The sequence below is a fragment of the Gracilinanus agilis genome, chromosome 4, assembly GCF_016433145.1.
Source record: "Gracilinanus agilis isolate LMUSP501 chromosome 4, AgileGrace, whole genome shotgun sequence".
In the NCBI taxonomy this organism is placed as follows: domain Eukaryota; kingdom Metazoa; phylum Chordata; class Mammalia; order Didelphimorphia; family Didelphidae; genus Gracilinanus; species Gracilinanus agilis.
Genome location: NC_058133.1, coordinates 518,974,263 through 518,993,143, shown reverse-complemented (window position 1 = coordinate 518,993,143; position 18,881 = coordinate 518,974,263). Strand labels below are relative to the sequence as shown.

The following is an 18,881-nucleotide window of genomic DNA, read 5'->3' as shown; positions in this document are numbered from 1 at the left end:
GAAAGAGAAGGATGACCAAAAAGCCAGGGATGAAATTCAATCTTTAAAAAACAGAACTCAACAACTAGAAGAAAATGACTTCACAAGGCAGCAAGAATATATTAAACAAAATTTATTTAGGAGAATATGAAGCACCTCATTGATTCAACCAAAGATCTGGAGAACAGAGCTAGAAGAGACAACTTAAGAATTATTGGTTTACCAGAACATCATGATAAAAGAAAAAGTTTAGATAGCATTTTACAAGAAATTATCAGAGAAAATTACACAGAAATTCTTGAACAAGAGGGAAAAGTGGAAATTGACAGGATCCACAGATCACCTCCTACGTTTAATCCACAACTGACAACTTCCAGGAATATTATAGCCAAATTCAAAAACTACCAGACCAAGGAAAAATATTACAAGCTGCTAAAAAGAAGTCATTCAGATATCAGGGAACCACAGTTAGGATAACACAGAATCTGGCTGCATCTACATTGAAGGACTAGAAGGCATGGAACACAATATTCTGGAAAGCAAGAGAACTGGGTCTACAACCAAGAATCAATTATCCAGCAAGACTAACTATATTATTGTAGGGGAAAGTATGGTCATTCAATAAAATCAAGGACTTCCATTCATTAAGAAAAAACTGGACTTAAACAGAGAGTTTGCCACCCAAACCCTGAACTCAAGAGACTCAACATAAGATAATTAAGAGAATTTGGGGGGAGGAGAAAAAAAATTCTTTAAGGGACACAACAAGTTCAATCAATTTATATTCCAAGAAGAAAAGAAGGTTTGGCAAATATTAAAAATTATTATTACCAACAGGGTAACTAGAAGAAGTTTATATAGAAGGAACAGGGACAAACTGTATAGGATGAAATGTCAAGCGTTTTATATATATATATATATATGTATGTATGTATGTATGTAGGTGGATATAAATATATACCAAATTGTGTGTGTGGGGAAAGATAATAATATGAATAATAGGAAAACAAACAAAAAGTAATAAATTTATATTCCATAAAGAAGCGTGTGGGACCAACAGGGGAAAATAACAATATACTGTAAGGGTAAAGAGGTTAGAGAGAGGAAATATTCAATACTTAAGTGCATTAAAATCAACTTAGAGAAAAACAATCAGATCCATAGGGGCAGATAATTGATTCATGCCCTATAGAGAAATAGGACTGGTGGGGAGGGAAGCAATATTAGGGAGGGAGCAGGCTTCGGGGGGAGCGTGGCATGGCTTTAAAGAACTGTAAGAGGGGAATAAGAAGAGGGAGGAGATAAAGGGAAGTACAACAAAGGAGGGGATTATAGGAACTGATTTAAAACAAAACACTGCTATAGAAGGAAACAGTGAAAGAAGAAAGGACAGAACTTGGAGAGAGAATCAAAATGTCTGGGACTGCACAATTTGATAATTATAACTCTGAATGTGAATTGGATGAACTTGCCCATAAAATGGAAGCAAATAGAAGAGTGGATTAGAAACCAAAATCCTACCATATGTTGTCTACAAGAAACACACATCAGACAGACATACATAGAGTGAAAATGAGAGGATGGAGCAAAATCTTTTGGGCTTCAAATGAGAAAAAGTAGGCAGGGGTGGCTATCATGATCTCTCACAGAGCCAAAGTAAAAATAGATAAGGTTAAAAGAGATAGGGAAGGTAACTACATCCTAATAAAAGGCAGTATAAACAATTAAGAAATATTAGTACTCAATACGTATGCACCAAATGGTATAGCTTCCAAATTTCTAAAGGAGAAGCTAGTATTGTATAGTATTGGGATTAGTTGTTCTTTGAATGTTTGATAGAATTCATTTGTGAGTCCATCAGGCCCTGGAAATTTTTTCTTAGGGAGTTCTTTGATGGTTTGTTCAATTTCTTTTTCTGATATGGGATTCTTTAGGTATTCTATTTCTTCTGCTGTTAATCTAGGCAATTTATATTTTTGTAAATATTCAACCATATCACCTAGATTGCTATATTTATTGCCATATAATTGGGCAAAATAGTTTTTAATGATTGCCTTAATTTCCTCTTCATTAGAGGTGAGGTCTCCCTTTTCATCTTTGATACTGTCAATTTGGTTTTCTTCTTTCCTTTTTTTGTTAGATTGACCAGTACTTTGTCTATTTTATCTGTTTTTTCAAAATACCAGCTTCTAGTCTTATTTGCTAATTCAATAGTTCTTTTACTTTCGACTTTGCTAATTTCTCCCAAGATTTTTAGTATTTCTAATTTAGTTTTCACCTGGGGATTTTTAATTTGCTCACTTTCTACTTTTTTAAGTTGCATGCCCAATTCATTAATCTCTGCCCTCCCTGATTTTTTAATATATACCCTCAAGGAAAGAAATTTCCCCCTGAGTACTGCCTTAGTTGCATCCCACAGAGTTTGGTAGGATGTCTCATCATTGTCATTCTCTTCAATGAAATTGTTGATTGTTTCTATGATTCCTTCTTTGACAAATTGGTTTTGAAGAATCATATTATTTAATTTCCAATTGGGTTTTGATTTGCCTGTCCAGGTGCTCTTACAAATTATTATTTTTATTGCATTATGATCTGAGAAGGTTATATTTATTATTTCTGCTCTTTTGCATTTGTTTGCAATGTTTCTATGCCCTATTACATGGTCAATCTTTGTGAATGTACCATGTGCAGCTGAAAAGAAGGTGTATTCCTTTTTGTCCCTATTTATTTTTCTCCATATATCTATTAAATCTAATTTTTCTAGGACTTCATTCACCTCTCTTAATCTCTTTCTTATTTATTTTTTTGTTTTATTTATCTATATCATATCTGAAAGAGGAATATTTAGATCTCCCACTATTATGGTTTTACTATCTATTTTCTCCTTGAGCTCTGCCAGTTTCTCCTTTAGGAATCTGGATGCTATGCCATTTGGGCATACATACTGAGCATTGTTATTTTCTCATTGTCTATACTGCCTTTTATCAGGATGTAATAACTGTCCCTGTCTTTTTAAATCATATCTATTTTTACCTTGGCTTTGTCAGAAATCATGATTGCCACACCTGCCTCATTTTTCTCATTCGAAACCCAAAATATTTTGCTCCAGCTCTTTACCTTAAATATGTGTATGTCTACCCACCTCATATGTGTTTCTTGTAGACAACATATGGTAGGATTTTGGTTTCTAATCCACTCTGTTATTTCCTTCCGTTTTATGGGTGAGTTCATCCCATTCACATTCAGAGTTATAATTGTCAGTTGTGTATTCCCCAACATTTTGGTATCCTCTCTTCTACCCCTTCTCCTTACACTATTTCCTTTTAAACCAGTGATTTGTTTTAAATCAGTAACCCTTGTCCCCTCCCTTGATTTACTACCCTTTCTACCCACTCCCTTGTTATTCTCCTCTTTTTAATTTTAAGGCCTAATGAATTCCCTCCCCCTTTTCCTCCCCTCCCTTTTTTGACCTCCCTACTCCCCTGCTCCCCTTGGTTTATCCCTTCTGACTTTTTCAGAAGTGTTAGATAGAGTTCTATATCTCAATGGATGTAGCTACTCTTTCCTCTCCAGGTTAATTCCACTGAGAGTAGAGTTTAAATATTACCTCTTAATGCTCTCTTCCTCTACTTCTTATAATAGGATTCAACCCCTCCCCTTCCCATGCCCTCTTTGTGTGTAATAGAATATCCTATTTTTCTTATTCATTCAAATTTCTCTTGGTGTCATCTACTATTCACCCCCTGTTTCCCATCCACCCCATATCATCTTAGACCATTTAGTACTCCAACCTCTCCCTGTGAATAATTCTTCTAATCACTATAATAGTGGATACTTTAATAGTGAATAGAGTTCACTACAGAGATTTACACATAACATTTCTCCATATAGGAATACAAATAATTAGATCTTATTAAAGCCCTTAAAAAGGCAAATTTAAAAATAAGAGTTTTCTTTCTTTTGCCTCTGTTTCTTATTTACCTTTTCATGTTTCTTTTGGTTTTTGTGGTTGGATATCAAACTTTCCATTTAGTCCTGGTCTTTTCTGTGCAAATACTTGGAAATCTTCTATCTTGTTGATTGCCCATACATTTCCCTGGAAGTATATAGTCAGTTTTGATGGGTAGGTGATCCTTGGTTGTAGACCCAGTTCTCTTGCCTTTCTGAATATCATATTCTAAGCCTTGCAGTCTCTTAGTGTGGAGGTTGCCAGATCCTGTGTGATCCTGATTGGTGTTCCTTGCTATCTGAATTGTCTCTTTCTGGCTTCTTGTAAACTTTTTCTTTTACTTGGAAGCTCTTGAATTTGGCTATTATATTCCTGGGGGTTATCTTTTTTTCAGGGTTTAGTGTAGAGGGTGATCTATGAATCCTTTCAATGTCTATATTGCCCTCTTGTTGTAGAACTTCAGGGCAGTTTTGCTAAATAATTTCTTGTAGTATGGAGTCCAAATTTCTATTAATTTCTGCTTTTTCAGGAAGAATGAATCTCAAATTGTCTCTACTAGACCTGTTTTCTTGATCTGTCAATTTCTCAGTGAGATATTTCATGTTTCCTTCTATTTTATCAGTCTTTTGACTTTGCTTTATTTGTTCTTGTTGTCTTGAGAGATCATTGGCTTCTTCTTGCCCAATTCTTGTCTTTAGAGACTTGTTTTCTTCTATATTCTTTTGAATTTCCTTTTCAACTTGGTCTATCCTGTTTTCCAGCTGTTTGATTTTGGTTTCCAATTTGCTTATCAATTCTTTTGATTTGGGGGCATCTTTTTCTAATTGCCCAATTCTAGTTTTTAGAGACTGGTTTTCGGCTATAATCTTTTGGTTTTCCTTTTCAATCTGGTCTGTTTGGTTCTTCAAGGCTTCCAGCTGGTCAATTCTGGTCTTCAATTTGCTTATCTATTCATTTGATTTCTGAGCCTCACTTTCCAATTGCGAAATTCTGCCTTTTAAACTGTTATTTTCTTGCCAGTTCTCTTCCATCTTTCTCATAATCTCAGATTTGAACTCTTTAATAGCTTGTGACCAGTTTTCATTTTTTTGGGAAGGTTTGGATATGATTACTTTTTTGTTTTCCTCTGCTGTTTGCTCTGTTGTCTGGATTTTTTCTGTGTAAAAGTTGTCGAGTGTTAAATATTTCTTCTTGATCTTTCTCTTCTGGGGTTCTTGTCTCTGGCTTGCCATTGTTAGCCCAGTGCCCTCTCAGCTTTATCCTCATGCCCAGGATCTGTCTGTGCTCTTTAGGCTCCTGAGGTCTCAGGTCTAGTTGTTCTCAGGGTCAAGCCTCCTGGTGGTCCCCTTGCTTATTCCTCTGCCTGAAACTCCTTTAATAGCTTCCACAGTCATGCACCTCTCTGCACTGGGTACCCACACAAAGTCCGTGCCTGTGCTCAGAATCCACATCTGCAGCTGCAACTGCCCCGTGCTCAGGGTCTGTGTTTAAAGTCTGTGAGTTCTTTAGCTTCTTGGGGTCTTAAATCTTGCTGCTCTCAGGAGCAGGCCCTGGTGATCCCAGGTAGCTGCCAAGGACTTAATGGGTGTCCCAAACTTGCTTTAACTCTTGTGTACTTTGGCACCATAGGTAGTGTGGAGGGAGGGGGTTGCTCAGCTCTCGTTTTAATGAGAGCTATTTCACCCCCTTATAGCATGGAAATGCCCCGATTCCATGTACCTTCAATACTACGCCCATTTGTGGGGTCCCTTCGTTCATCTGGATTTGTTTTTATGTCCCCTTGAGGAGTTCTATATGTTTCAGTTAGGAGAGGTTAAGCAGCTGCTTTTTACTCTGCCTCCATCTTAACCCGGAAGCTGACCCAAGACAATTCTGAGGGATTTATGGAAAAGAACGCTACCCACATTCAGAGGAAGAACTACAGGAGAAGAAACACTGCTTGAACACTTGGGTTGAAGAGGACATGATTGGGGATGTAGATCCAAAAGGACCACACCAATGTAACTATCAATAATATGTAAATAATTCTTGACCACACATGTTAAAACCAGTAGAAATGCGAGTTAGCTATTGGGGGGATGTTTGAGGGAGTGAAGGGTAAAGTAAAAACATGAATTATGTAATCATGGAAAATTTTTCTAAAAATAAACAATTAATTTAAAAAAGAAAAAAAATAAAATTGAGTTCCAAATTTTCTTCCTTCTCCCTTCTCCCTTGCCCCAAAAGGCCAAGCAATCTGACCTAGACTTTGCATGCACAATCACGGAAAATATTTTTCCATATTAATCATTTTGTGGAAGAAATTTCAAACCAAAATAAAAAAGGAGAAAAGGGAAATATGTTTTCAGATTCATATGAAATTCAGAATTCATATGAAATATGAATTCAGAGTCAATCAATTCTTTCTGTGGAAGCAGATGGTTTTTCTCATCATGAGTCCTTTTGGATTGTCTTATAACACGATATTGCTGAGAATAGCTAAGTCATTCATAGCTATTGACCATAAAATGTTGCAATTATCTTATAAAATGTTGTCCTGGTTCTGCTCATACTTGGCATCAGTTCATGGAAGTCATCCCAGGTTTTTCTGAAATGATCCTGTCTGTTATTTTTCATACCGCAATAGGGTTACATTATAAATATATGCTGCAACTTCTTAGGTAATTTCCCAATTAATAAATATCCCTCAATTTCCAATTTGTTGCTGTCTCATATATAATTAGCTTTGTATAAGTAGGTTCTGTTGAGAGATAATTTCTCTCTCCATTATGTTTCCTTTTTTAATGTCATCTCTCAGTAACCTGGAGGTCAAAGAGTATTGATTAAATTCAGATATATACAAGCCCTCAGAGAAAGGAAGTTAAAGAACCAAGGAACCAATGAGACAGGAAACTGATTCTATAGGCACTGCCCCTCTGGGTGGCCCAGGCAAATTAAGAAAGTATAATTGGTTCCTGAGACGTTATGTGTGAGAGCTAGTGGGTGAAGAAGAGTTTATAAGTGGAGAACAGGGGGTCTTTGGGGGTGTTCTGACTGGAGTGTGGAGGTTGAAGGAACCATTGTCAGAGTTTAGCTTCAATCCATCATGGAAGCCAATAGAGTAGTAAGTCAAGTACCTCCCGTACCTCTTTCTTACCTTTCCCTCTCTTTACTATTACTATTTTGATTTAATAAAATTATTAAGCTATGATCAATCTCATAGTTTTATTACAATACTTTCCCCCTTTAGGAAATCTCTCTGGGATACATACCTAGCGTATGCATTGCTTTAAAGCCTTTTGGGCAGAGTTCCAAAAGACTCTCCCAAATGATAGATCAATTCACAACTCCACCGAAAGTTTATCAGTGTTCCAGTTTTCACACATCTCTGAATTTATCATTTCCTTTTTCTATCTTAATTGACAGGCATTAGATGGTACCTCAGTGGTGTTTTACCTTGCAGTTCTAGGATACAAATTCTTAGCCAAACTCAAGATAGAGGCAATTATTTTTTAAAAAGGGCAGGGGGAATTTGATTACTTAAAACTGAAAAAATTCTTCACAAACAACATTCATGTATCATGGATAAGAAATAAATGATTTCATGAAAACAACTATAATGAGTAGAAATATCCCTTAGAGGGAAAAGGCCTAGATTGGAGTTTTCTGTGGCTACTTGAGTCCCATTTGTTGTTTTGGCTGGAGCTGAATGATCAGGGGAAAGAAGTCAGGGAGAAAGAAAGCAGGGTGGGAGAGGAAGCAAGTGGGGAGAGGGAGGGGGAGAAAAAAGGGGTATGGGCTGGGAGAGTAGGGGAAGTAGAGAAGGTGGGGAAGGCAGGGGGTGAAGTTGAGCAATGGTTAGGAAAGGGTGGACTTGAGCAGTGGGCAGGGAAAAGATGGGCAAGGCAAGCCATGTGTAAGGGAGGGCAGGGGGGAGGCAGAGACTGGGTAGGCTTAGATGGTAAGGGGCTGGCAGAGAGATGGTACCAAAGGTGGGCTGGGAGGTGAGAGGGACTTGGAGGTGGGGAGAGGTGGAAGAAGTGAAATCCTGGTGTGGCTCAAGAGGAGGAGGAGGAAGTGAAGGAGTCACGCCAGAATGGCCTGGATCTAGACAATGATCAGCCTCATGGCTGGACTACAGTGAAGGCAGTGTGTCAGAGTTTTCAGTCAACAAGACTATTTTCAGGGGTGGTGGTTTTGGTTGAATTGTCAAGATGGTATACCCATAGCCTCTCCTTGTTATTAATGGCCAATTTTAATTCCTATAAAGTTTTAAAATCAAATGAGTCATACCTTGGTCAACTAAAGTATTTTAGTGTCCAGGCTTTGCAGAGTTTTTTCATCTTCCTTTTTAAGATCCAACCCTCCTTATAGAACCCTTGTTCATCCCAATTACACAGTACCTTATGCAATGGAGAAACCTTAGGCACTTTACTGGTTTTAATCTGTTTAATTCCCATAATGCAAAAAGGACTTAGTTGACATTATCTGGTCAGAAACTACTGCTTTCATTCACTGAATGTAGAAAAATCTCTAGTCTTCCCTAATATGTTTGGGAAAATTGTTGAGTCTTTCCACCTTGTTTGGGGCTTCCACTCTGGCTGGTGTTGTTGAGGAGGAGCTCAGCAGTGCCTGCTGTATTAGTCTATTACTTATGAGGAATTTAAATAATTAAAGGATCCCACAACAGTTTCAACATCCTAATGAAGAAAAAAAATTATAAGACACAATATCCTTTGATTTTATTGTAGAAAGCAACCAAACTATATTAGGATTAAATAATAAATCAATGCAAGGCAATAGTACTCAATGGTGCTAATACTAAATATACATTTATAATAACAAAAATTTTTTTAAATCATTATTTTTTAAATAATGGATCACTCAAGCTGTATGTCCAATTATTTAATATTTTATTTAATTTTTGATTTAATTCAACTTTGTTAATAATTTTTTAAACTTTACTTCTATTTAATTTTATTTAATTGATATAATTACATTTAATTGCATTTCATATATATAATATGTTGCCTGCATTTTTTTTGCTCTATTGGTGGCGTTGCCCTGGCACACACTGTATGCTGTGTGTCTTTAGTCACAGTTGGGAGGCAGGGAGCCTCAAACCCCTGTTGGAAAGCTAGTGAGGTTTGAGGTCAGAGTCCAGGGGGTGTTGAGGGAGATCCCCTGCAGGGGCTAGGGCTCAAGTCCCTACCCTCAAAGCTAGGAGAATGAAAGCACCCCTGGGCTAGTCAAGTGGGTTGGTTGGGCTTTCTGGTTGTTGCAGGGGCTGGAATCTGAGAGCAGACAGTGGTGGATAGTATGGGAGGGGACAAGGGACCCCTGTGGGGACTTTGCTCCCTGAGATGCTCCATAGGAAGCTGCCTCAGGAAGAGGCTGAATTAGGTTCCAGCCCAGTGGGGCCCCCTGCGGTGAAGGGGGGGAATGGAGGCATTTGAGACCAGCCCTGAGCATACTGGTTGTGACTGCACTAAGATGCTGGTACCCTGGGGGATGGAATCTTGTCTGCTACTGTCCAACATCTCATCCCCAGATAAGCTAAGGCTGGGGGCCCCTGAAGGCTTTAAACTGGCTCCAAGGAGGAGAATTATCCCCTTTAGAAAAGCAAAAGATTTTATCTGACCAAGCCTGAGATTTGTGAAAGCTGTGGCCTTTTCTGTTTGAGTGGGAGGCAGGTAGTAGATTGTGGAAGGTGCCCTGAGCAGATATGTCATAGTGTATATTTTAAACTACTCTAAAAAGCTTAAAGAGAAGAAGTGAGGCTCCTTTCCATAGTGGTCACCATAATGTAAGAATTAAAAAAAGGCTATGATCCTTATTTTTCATGAACTTTATTAGGATTTACTTGGTTAGAAGCAGAGAATTAAAGATAAAAGCCTTTTAGTCATGTGGGTGTTCTCCACATGACTCCCCTAGCCACCTTCCTCTTTGTCATTTCCTCCAGAAAAATTTGTTGACTTCCCTCTACCTTCTGGGTCCCCTTCAATTGAATCCCGTTCAAATTTAATCACATGACCCACACTAAGTGATGTCATTAGGATCATGGGGATGTAGGTAAGACCTTGTGTGTGATCCTGGGAGAGGGCTCCCTTCACACAATTGGACATTTTGTTTTAAAATGATAACTTCCTGTTTCCCCTTTTAATCTTGGTTCTATTGGTTTTGTTTGTACAGTTTTGAATTTAAGATAATGAAAATAATCCATGATGTAGCTCATGTTATCTATTTATCACTTGGTCATAAATTCTCCCCTTTATCAATAAATTGATCTAAAAGGCAAACTATTCAATACTCCCTTAATTTGCTTATGGTATCATACTTTGGGTCTAAATCATATTCCCATCTGGACCTTGTCTAGGTATAGCTTATGACATACTAGAGTGAACTGTCTGGTTTAGAACAAGATGAGAGCTCTATGTGAAAGTCTGAGGTTTCTCTAATATAAGCAAGAGTGGAGTTCCATGTGAATGTCTTTCCACATTGATTGCATTCAAAAAGTTTCTCCCCAGTGAGGATTCTCTGATGTATAACAAAATAGATCTGAGACTGAATGTGTTTACACATTTCTTAAACTCAAAAGATCTCTACCCAGTGTGGATTCTCTGATGATAAGCAAGACTGGAGTTTGCTGTGAATGTCTTTCCACACAGCTTGCATTCATAAGGCTTTTCCCCAGTGTGGATTCTCTGATGTACAGCAAGACTGGATCTGTGACTGAATATCTTTCCACACTGTTTGCACTCAGGTTTCTCCCCAGTGTGGATTTTTTGATGTTTAGCAAGATGGGAGCTCCAACTGAATGTCTTTCCACATTGCTTGCATTCATAAGGTTTCTCCCCAGTGTGGATTCTCTGATGTACGGCAAGATGGGAACTCTGACGAAATAACTTTTTACACTCCTTGCATTTATAAGGTTTCTCCCCAGTGTGGATTCTTTGATGATAAGCAAGACTGGAATTCTCTGTGAATGTCTTTCCACATCGCTTGCATTCATAAGGTTTTGTCCCAGTGTGGATTGTCTGATGTACAGTAAGCTCAGACCTCAGTTTGAATGTCATTCCACATTGCTTGCATTCATAAGATTTCTCCCCAGTGTGGATACTCTGATGTACAGCAAGGCTGGATCTGTGACTGAATGTCTTTCCACACTGTTTGCATTCATAAGGTTTCTCACCAGTGTGGATTCTCTGATGTACAGCAAGATGGGAACTCTTACGGAATGACTTGCTACACTGCTTGCATTTATAAGGTTTCTCACCAGTGTGGATTCTCTGATGTACAGCAAGACTAGAGTTCTCTGTGAATGTCTTTCCACACTGTTTGCATTCATAAGGTTTCTCACCGGTGTGGATTCTTTGATGTTTAACAAGATCAGATCTCTGTCTGAATGTCTTTCCACACTGTTTGCATTCATAAGGTTTCTCACCAGTGTGGATTCTTTGATGTACAACAAGACTAGAGTTCTCTGTGAATGTCTTTCCACACTGCTTGCATTCATATGGTTTCTCACCGGTGTGGATTCTTTGATGATAAGTAAAACTGGAGCTGTATCTGAATGTCTTCCCACATTGTTTGCATTCATAAGGTTTCTCCCCAGTGTGGATTTTTTGATGTTTAGCAAGATGGGAGCTCTGACTGAATGTCTTTCCACATTTCTTGCATTCATATGGTTTCTCCCCAGTATGGATTCTTTGGTGTACAGCAAGATGGGAACTCTTACGGAATGACTTTCTACACTGTTTGCATTTATAAGGTTTCTCCCCAGTGTGGATTCTCTGATGTACAGCAAGATGGGACCTCTTACGGAATGACTTTCTACACTGTTTGCATTTATAAGGTTTCTCCCCAGTGTGGATTCTCTGATGTATAGCTAGACTGGAATTCTCTGTGAATGTCTTCCCACATTGCTTGCATTCATAAGGTTTCTCCCCAATGTGGATACTCTGTACAGCAAGACTGGATCTGTGTCTGAATGTCTTTCCACACTGATTGCATTCATATGGTTTCTCCCCAGTGTGGATTCTCTGATGTACAGCAAGTTTGTTTCTCTGTCTGTATGTCTTTCCACATTGCTTCCATTCACCAGACTTTTCCTTAGAGTTCATTTTTTGATGTTCAGAATGGGATGAATTTTGAGATTCAACACAGAATTCTCTCCAAGCTACATTATTGGGAACATCACTCATGAGTCTTTGCTGGTCCATTTCTTCCACAAAGGGGCTCATCTCTGTTGGAGTTGCCTTAATTTCTGGTCTGATCTCCCTTTCTAAAAGAAACAAACAGTAAAACATACCTGCATAGTCACATATACACACAAATAACCATATCTCCTTTCCTCCACCTTCAGAACATAAACTGCTTTATATCCTTTTCCTCAGATAAAAAGAAGTCTTCCATTTGAAATGGACACAATCCATCCTTTGAAAATGCCATTACTTCAAAGCTAAAGAACAATTTAATTTAAAAAAGAGCCGCCCATATGATCACATTGTGTCTTCATAATAATCCTATCATTTTGGCCAGGCTGTCATTATTACATTCCTATCTAACACCATGACCTCAGAATGGTGGTGGAGTGACTTGACCCAGATCCTGGTAGCAGAAAATCAAATCTGGTGGCTGGGCATGCTCTGTCCACAATACAAGACAATTCATTTTCAATCTTTCTTTTTGCTTTCATTTTCATTGTCTACATGTTTAATCCTAACTTCATAGATGTGATACCACTGGGTGTATATACACTAAATATTCCTATTATAACATGATATGGCTTATCTGTAAGTATTTTGTAATTTTCTTCATGATTGCTTTCAAATGTATTTTTTGTTGCAGTATCTGAGACCAGAGGAGAAAATCAACCCTCTCTTTTGCATTTACCCAAGGCATAAAAGATTTTGTTCTGTTCCCTACTTCTTGAGAATAGCTATTAATTTTCTTTAAATGCCTCTTTTCATTGCCATCAAGTCCTTCTACTAAATACAATTTTAAAAAGACATGGAATTTCCCATGTTTAAAAATATCTTGGGGGCAGCTGGGTAGCTCAGTGGAGTGAGAGTCAGGCCTAGAGACAGGAGGTCCTAGGTTCAAATCCAGCCTCAGCCACTTCCCAGCTGTGTGACCCTGGGCAAGTCACTTGACCCCCATTGCCCACCCTTACCAATCTTCCACCTATGAGACAATACACCAAAGTACAAGGGTTAAAAAAAAAATATCTCATACAGTAACTTGATTCCATCATACTTTCCTAAGGAAATGGGCTGCAGGTTCCATTATTTGTCCCTTCCCATTTAGTGGTTCATAAGCCCTTGGGAGATCTGAGGGGACTTGAGATAAACATTAGTTACTGTCACCATAAGCAGTAAATAATGATCCAATTTTGTTATAACTCTTTTTCCTCTTAGACAACAAGTATTTCAAACATAATAATTTTCCCCCTGCAGTGATTCTAAATGATCCTAATGAGGAATATGATGCTTTTCAGGTACATTTATGATGACATCAAACTCTGCTTCTGACTATGAGTAATATTCTTTTAGTTCAAATTATTTTGAAGGTACCAGGAAGGATGGCCTTTCATGCTCACAGGCAAGCACAGACTCTCCTTGGCTGCCATTATATGTGAGTAGTTGTCCCATTCCTGGGTTACCCTGGAAGTGCATCTCATGTTTATAACCAAATGATTGAGATGTTCTTTGGGTTAGCATTCTTATAGCAGAGAGAGCAGGGTCTTTGCAAACCCTGGTGAGTAGACATGCAGAGTAGAGACTGCTATGAAACCCGCATTGACCCACAATCTTTTTACAAAAACAGTTCTTCACTGGCCACTAACTGAACTGCTTTGTTTTCTTTTTCTGCTGGCTGGAAGCTTCTTTTTAAAAATCTTTAATTTAAATTTATATGACTGATCACTTGTTTATATGGAAATATGATTTGGGGTTGTGGTTTATGACTCTATTACAAAAATGAATAATATGGAAATAGGTATCAAGTGATAACACATGTATAACACAGTGGAATTGCTTGTCAGTTCTGGGAGAGGAGAGGGAAGAGGGGATGGGGAGAAAATGAACCATGGAATCATGGAAAAAAGTTTTAAAGTTTTAAAAAAGGTGGTTTTGCAGATAATCATTGTTTAAAAAACTGATACATGCCATTAATCTCCAAGTACACTTATAATTTAATACACTATTTGTCATAGGTCAATGGAAAAACAAAATTTTCACTTGGTAGATAGCAATTTGTTTTGGTGCCTGGTTAGAGAGCTAAAACAAAAAAAGAATGTTCACCTCTTAGCAAGAAATTCTCTATTTTCTACCTCATATACTGGCATTTCATGGTCTTCATCTTTAAAATCCCTATATAGGTGAGTGATGCATTCTAATTCTACCATATGAACTTGATAGTACTTTTAACCCTGGGTAATTCACAGGAGCTCTGTCTCAGTCTCTTCAACTATAAAGATGGACATAATAATATCAATTAACTCAGAGGGTTCCTATGAGGATCAAATGAAAAAATATTTATAAAGCGTGGGACACATAGTAAGGGCCATGTGCAAATGGTAGCTTTTATTTTTCATTATAATTTCAATAATTTCCTCCTTTGATTGCTTTTCTTCTCAAATATCTTCTTTCTTCTATTTCCTTATTTCCCTGTTCACTTAAATGCATTTCTATTCCCTAACACTCTTTGTGCCCTGAATTATCTCAGAAGGAGATTCAGGATCTGTTGCTTCTTTTTAAACCATCTCGTAGTTGGCCTCCTACATTGTGAGCTCAAGGACAGCCCAGATTGCAGTTGTCCTTACTTTGTATCCTTAGGGCTTAGCACAGTTCTTAAAACCTATTTTATATTTAAACCATGTTTAATGGCTGGGCCCAGGGCTTATGTCAGGCCCGAGCTCTACCAGGATCCTTGCATTCTGGTCTCTCTCCTGGAAAGTGTGTAAATAGAATTAGCTCGATCCCATTAATAGTCAAAAATCTACTCAACCCAGGCGTGCTAATGATGTCACTCTCAGCTCCCTTAGTGGGGAGGGGAGACGAGTTACCCACACGTGACAATAAGTAACAAATCAAGAATAAGGGACGGCCCTTTGGGCAGTCCAAATCAGTGTAGAGACTGCCATTTGTCCATTTGAATTAGAGGTGGACCACAGGAAGTGATGAAAGACACGATCTCTTTAAGTAAGTTAGTGAACTTCCTGTGGGGGCAGTTGCCGTCTCGAACTGGAAGAAGAAGCATCTCCTGAGACCACAGACAGATTACGCTCTATATTGTCACGTGGGTAAGTTAGGCTGACTTCCTTGGCCTTGCTGGGCCAATTCTAAACTCTGCCTATCTGGCTGTTGGACCCTGTGGCTTACAGCTTCATTATTAAGCTTTATAACCCTCTTCTCTCTCAGTCCAGGCAGGACTAGCCTCTACTTTTCTCTTTATTCCTACTTTTACCTACCGATTGTAAATAAACTCTTCAACCCGATGCTGACTTGGGTCCGATTTAATTACGGAATCAACCTAAATTGTTGATTCCTGGCGGCCACATATTTTTAATATATATCTATAATACCTAAATTTTATTCCTTACAAAAGCAAATGCCTGATCTGGCCTCAGCCCTGTTTCTATCTCTTTCTGGCCCTTATTTCTCAGGAGTCAACAGTAACTCTGCTGGAACCTGAGCAGACCCAATCCTGGACATCCCAGAGGCTTCTCTCTAGGCTCTCATCTCCCTAACTGAGGTGGTGTGATCACCTGATTGTCCAAGAACAGGACAAAGATTGAGTCTTGGAGATCAGGGCTGAGGATTTCTGCAAAGCTTAGCCTTGGATTGCTTCCAGATAAGGCATCAATCTTCACCCCTACTGATTGCTGCAGGTCAATGGAGAGGAGGAAAATCAGGAAACCAGCTGCCTGACTCCACTCTAGATTGAGGCTCTCTGATCTCAGCTGGGTCCTCACTATGGCAAGACAATCCTGTGACATCTCCCTCATGGATTCCTTTTGCCACCCTCCACAGCAGCCTTTCAAAGATTTCCCTGGTCACCAGCTCTCTCATGGCTTCCTCCCACCCTGCCCACACCTTCTGAGCTGAGAACTTGGCTCTATACTTTACTCAACAAAAGCTGAACCTCTCTGCAGAGCTCACTTATCCTCCACATTTCACCCAGATCAGCTGCCTCTTTTTCGTTTTTTGGCCTCAGGATCAGAGGAAAAGGTCATTATTCTTCTAGTTAAAATCCCTTTCCATGTGCAAAGGATCCTATTCCACTTCCTCATCTAAACCCAGTCTATTCCTCCCTGCAGTGCCCCCATTGTTCTTTCCTTTCCAGTCTTTCCAATACTAATGAACTAATGACTCTGTCCTTCTAGAAACCAATAAACCATTCCTCCCCAATTCTCCAAACACTTTCACTTCATGTCTTCATCTACTTGAGATACTGTCGATCATCTGTCCCTGGGATCAGAACTAAACTGCTAGAGGTGGCCATTTGCAGGGATGCTTCTCCCTTGTCTGTACTTTGGGCTTATTATCCTCAATCTGGCTTTCCTGGGGCTCAAAGTGAGGCCCCTCTTCCATAGTTTTCTTCTCTTTAGAGCCTTCCTTCTCTATATTTACTGCACTGAATTTAGTATCTAAATGGTTTCTACTGAATTGTTAGCATGCTGTTTGCTCCAGCAGCTGGTGAGCTCCATAAAAGCAGGGGATGTCCATTCCATCCCTTTCTAACCCCTATAACTCATGCCAGGACTCTGCAAATAAGAAGCACTCATACATGTTTCTGGATAATGAGGAGCTCAGAGTGGATAAACTAACCCCTTTTGACACCTGTAGGAGACTTCCAGGCCTGTCAGTCCAAAAAATGGTTTCATAGAGGGTCATAGACGGATCCCCTGAAGGGAGTTAATAGGAAACAGAGTCCAACATCTCACCTTACAGATGGGAAAACTGAGGCTCAGAGGTACAGGGACTTGCCCAGGGAGTCCCTGCTAAAACCTCTGAAAAAGAATTCCAATTTGGGACCTCCTGCCCCCAAAGCTAGCCCTGGCTTCACCAGAGGTCACAGAAGCCTCTGGTCACCCCAGTTCTCACATACCTCTTTTTCCCTCACTCACCTGGGCAGCAGATCCTCAGGCCTTCCTGCTCCAGCCTCAATAGATCTTCCCTTTTCTCCAAATAAGAGATCACATCTTTTGGGGGAGCTGGACGCCCTGGGCATGGGGAATCAGTCAGGGAGGAGGATGGAGAGAAGCTTGTCATTAAGTTCTCTTGAGTAAAAAGTGGGGGAGTCCAGTGACTCCACTCAGAGACTCTGTCCATGGGGTTCCCATAGGAGAATGCCCTCCCCGCCTCAGTGTCTGTATTGCAGGAGCCTAGGGTAGGACGTGCCTGTTACCCTGCTCAGGGACCAGAAATAAGCAATACCTCCCCAATCCTTTTTCTCATCTATTCTGCCAGAAACTCCTAAACTCCCAAACTAGGTGCAAGGATCATTGTTCCGGGTTAGTCTGAATCCCTCAGACACAGAGACCTCATGGGATTGGCTTTTGTCCCATCATACTGCCTGATCCAATCTCCCTGACACTTCTATGAGAGTTTCCACAGCTTTCAGTGTGGGGAAAGGAGGGGGGAGGTCAGGGAACCAGTCTGGAACCAGAATAATTGGTTCTGGTGCATTTTTCGTAGATAAGGCTGAACTCACTGAATAGTTTTTTCTATTATCTGGCAGCTGGAAGGGGAGTGGACAGGAACCTGAGCTGAGATGGAGAGAGACCTCAATTTAAATCTGGCCCCAAGCAACTTCTTTATGTGTGCCTCAGACCATGCCATTTAATTGACTCTATTTCCTCAACTATAAAACACGGATAATTATGTTGCCAAATTTGGAAGTGTGAAGATGGGATTAATCCTACCCTGCCTATTTTTAGATTAAATCACCAAAAGTATAAATACCACACTTAATTCTCAAGTAGGGGAGGTCTATGACCCACATGTGCTAACAAGTGACAAATCAAAAACAACTGGTTTCCCACTGGGCAGTCCAAAGCAAGGTTAAAGCTGCCATTTGTCCACATTAAACTGGAAAGTGGGCACAGGAAGTGACATAAAGAACTATCTTTTAAACATGATGGTAACTTTCTGTGAGAGGGAGTTTGTCCTTTGAACTTGGCCTTAGAGGAGCTCAGATTTGAGACCTCAGACTGCTTCCTTTGGGATTGTCATGTGGGTGAAAGGCTGACTCCATTTTCTCTGCTTTTCTGGAGGCACTAGCCTCTGAAGAGGCCTCCCATCTTGGAGGAGGCCTCATGGCTAGAAGCCTTGTTTAATTAAACTCTGTGCTCCCCTTTGCTGGGGCCTCTGAAGCCTTGATTCGGACCTTTGGACTAGGCTGGAGTAGTCATCTCTCTCTCTCTCTCTCTCTCTCTCTCTCTCTCTCTCTCTCTCTCTCTCTCATTTTCCCTACTTTAACTCTTCCTATTTATTAATAAACTACCATAAAAGTCATTCTAACTTGAGTCTTTTGTTTGGAATTGAGTAATCAATTCCTGGCAAACAAAACTCTTAAATATTCAGTCTAACCATAATTTTTACCCCTTACAGAAGATGAAGGTAAAGAAGAAGTGTTATAATATTACAAAGAAAACCCTTGCACAGCACCCAGCCAAGAGCAGGACCTTATAAAGCCTTCTTCCCTTCCCTCCCTTTCTCACCAAGCTCTTCTGGAGGCTTAGGGAAATAGGAGTAAAATTAAGGACAACCCTGCTCTGCTGCGTACAGCTAGGAGGTATGAACTAGAGAAAAATATCCCAAATAGTAGGTCCACTCTAGAAAGGAAGAGGGTGGATGGAAAATCCACCCGAACAGTTTTCCCAGATGGGTTTGGGAGACACAATTCTGGGCCAGGGAGAGGCAAGATGGAATTATCTCTGAGATTACTTCCAGCTCAGAGATTCTTC

The 18,881-nt window shown here is 39.6% G+C and overlaps 1 pseudogene; it reads right to left on the bottom strand.

The window, feature by feature from the left end:
* Window positions 1–18,881, bottom strand: part of LOC123246920 — a 94,037-nt pseudogene that overhangs the window by 53,163 nt on the left and 21,993 nt on the right.